This window comes from Carlito syrichta, unplaced genomic scaffold (assembly GCF_000164805.1).
Source record: "Carlito syrichta isolate Samal-C Ts95f unplaced genomic scaffold, Tarsius_syrichta-2.0.1 Scaffold147036, whole genome shotgun sequence".
Classification (NCBI taxonomy): Eukaryota; Metazoa; Chordata; class Mammalia; order Primates; family Tarsiidae; genus Carlito; species Carlito syrichta.
The window spans coordinates 312,855-316,097 of NW_007091132.1; the positions used below are offsets into that span (position 1 = coordinate 312,855).

At 45.9% G+C, this 3,243-nt stretch overlaps 1 pseudogene; it reads left to right on the forward strand.

Moving 5' to 3' along the window:
* Nucleotides 1-226: 226 nt before the first annotated feature.
* Nucleotides 227-1,908, forward strand: LOC103251830 (annotated as a pseudogene).
* The last annotated feature ends 1,335 nt before the right edge of the window (nucleotides 1,909-3,243 follow it).

A 3,243-nucleotide genomic window follows, 5' to 3' on the forward strand; every position in this document is an offset into this window, starting at 1 on the left:
ATTGCTTGAGATTTAACGCTATCTTCATTGGCTTTCACCACAATGGTCAGTTCTATCATTCGACACTTACTGGTGCTGGGACTGGAATTCGAATTCTCTTTGGAATCTGCTGGAAGGTATCTTCACATAAACGTTTAAGGACCCATAGGGGGCGGAGCAGGGGGCGAGAGCCAATGGGCGCTCTCTCCCCGGGAGCCAATGGGCAGAGCTCTCTCCCCGGGAGCCCATGGGCAGAGCTCTCTCCCCAGGAGCCAATGGGCAGAGCTCTCTCCCCGGGAGCCGATGGGCGCTCTCTCCCCGGGAGCCAATGGGCAGAGCTCTCTCCCCGGGAGCCAATGGGCAGAGCTCTCTCAGAATGGGGGGCGGGCGCCAGGCGCAGCGGGCGCACTCCGGGGAGCTCCCGGCCCGGGCGCCGACAGGAAGGGCCCGGGGCGGCGCTCCGTCCGCAGGCCGCGGCGAGGACGACCCGGCGGTGTTCAGCAAGGACGCCTCATGGGTGGCCATGACTCCTTCGGCCCCTGTGAGGCCAGCATCTCCGGCATCCACGACAGGCCGAATCAAGTTTGAAGATGAGCCAGATCGGAAGGATCTCTGCATCACGTGGATGCCCGAGAGTCATGTGACTGCAGTAGAAACGTTCGTGACTACAGGATTGTCCCCAAGCTAGCTCACGGGGACTTCGACACCAGTGAATTGACAGTCGGGAGACATTATCAAGATTTCCTTCGGCTGAAGGGCAGACTCGAAGCAGCTCGCCCAACTCTGATCATTCCACCATTGCCAGAAAAGTTTGTAGGGAAATGAATGGCGGGGCTCTTTAATGGGACTTCCCTTTAATGGCGACTTCGTTAGGACACGCAGGAAGGGGCTGCATACGTTTTTGAACCGAATCGCTGATCGTCCAACGTTAACACTTAATGGAGATTTCAGAGTTTTTCTCACTGCATAAGCTTGAGACCGCTCTCCTCACAAAAAGCAAGGGCCTGTCCCGCTGAGCCCGATGGGGCAGACAGAGCTGTGCAGCCCTCCCTGAGAGAAGTTAAAAACTACCCAGAGGAGTTCATGGAGATGAACAATATTGAAATACTGAAGCCGGGCTCGGTGGCTCAGCCTGGAATTCCACGCCCTGGGAGGCTGAGGAGGGTTCGAGACCCGCCTGGGTAACTTGGCAAGACCTCATCGCTACAATTAATCACAAAAAAAGATTGCCTGAGCCCGCAGGTTCGAGACCCGCCTGGGCAACTTGGCGAGACCTCATCTCTACAATAAATCAAAAATTAGCCAGGCGTGGTAGTGCGCGCCTGTAGTTCCAGCTTCTTGGAAGGCTGAGGTGGAAGGATCGCCAGAGCCCAGCAGGTCGAGGCTGTGCTGGCCGGGAGCGTGCCAACGCACTCCAGTCTGGGCAGCAGAGTGAGACTCCAACTCAAAAATACATATATATTTAGCCAGAAAATAAACTTGATAGATAAAATATCTCAGAGAACTTACAAGGGAAAAGGGAATACTTTGGTGATATGAAATAGTTTGGTCCAATTCACCTCTGAAGAGGATCTGGCTGATGCCTTGAAAGACGTTGCCCGCAGCATGAGCAAGGGCGGTAAGGCCAAGGAGAAGCAGATATCTGGACTCTCAGAGCCCTGCTTCCTGTCCTGCACGAGTATGTGGTGAGATGCTGATGCTTACAGAAGAGATTGAGAAGCTGGAAGATAAAGTGTCATGTGCCAATCATACCCTGAAGGCAGACTGGAACAGATGGAGACAGAGCATGCAAAATGATCTCAAGTTGGCCTTCACCAGCAGGACTGGGGAGAAAATCTACCATTATGAACATGCCTTACTACATGGGATTCATTTCTTGCATTACAGACTGACTTTCATTTGGAAGAAGCTTCTGAAGACAAATCCTAATCCCATTGAGGACTTCCATTTGCTCTTTGGAAAACAGACTTTATCAACCAAAGTTATTTTTTCTGAATCTGCCATGTCCTTTATAAAGCGGATGAAAACGGTTTTGTACAGTTTGGAAAACCAACAACTTGAAAACTCAAGTATTCCGGATCATTGGCATGAAATTTGAGATATATATATAGATAGATACTGAGAGATTTACCTTAATTTTAATTATGTTCTTAAATTTGTGTGACAATAATTGCAATATACAATTTTTTTCTTAAGCATTTCACTGTGCAACATGACATTTTAAATATGTTGTAAAGACTCAGTTTTAATAAAAATTTTACTGTTAAAAAAGGACACATAGATGATATATTTTTTGAGACCTTGAATGTATAAGACAGCATTTCTGAGCCATCACAAAAAGAAAACTAATTTCACTGAGGAAACAAATTATGTCACAAGTATATCCACCTAAACTTCTATGACTGTCATTGTATTTCTTCTCGTACAGAGTGTAGCAGGAAAAATCAAAGTCCATTTTGCTAGTGCAGTGGGATTTTTATTCTCTTTTATAATTAAATGTGTTTAAAATTGTTTTGCTGTTTGTTGGATGACTTTTACAAGTTTTAAAAATCTTTTAAAAAATAACTTCAAACTTACCAAAAAAAGCTGCAAAAATCAGATTAGTACAAAGAATACTTATATGCACTTTATCCAGATTCACCTGTGACTAACATCTGACCCCCCCATTGTTATTTGTTCTCTATTTCTCGGTCTCTGACTCTTTTTCTTTCCATACACCATGTGTGTGCACACATGCACACACACGCACACACACAGGCATCCATACACACACACACACTTTTTTTCCCCCTAAACTATTTGGGATTAAGTTATGGACATCATGGGTTTTTATTCCTAAATACTTCAGGGTACATAAGACTTAAGAGAGTATTTTTCAACTTCAGTAAATTTAACATTTAAAATCTTTTTTTTTGAGTCAGAGTCTCACTCTGTTGTCCAGGCTGGAGTGCACTGTTACTGTAGCCTCAGACTGCTGGGCTCAAGAGATCCTTCTGCTTCACTCTTCCAAGTAGCTAGAACTACAGGTGCATGCCACCACACCCAACCAATTGTTTTTACAAAATGTATTGTAGAGACAAAGTCTGGACAAGTTGCCCAGGCTGGTCTCAACCCCCTGGGCTCAAGCAATCCTTTTATTTCCACCTCTCAAAATGCTGGGATTATAGGCGTAAGCCACCACACCCGGCTTAAAAATCAATTTTTTATCTAAACTAACCATTCATTTTCTAGTTGTCAGTTGATCAGTAATGCCCTTTACAGCAT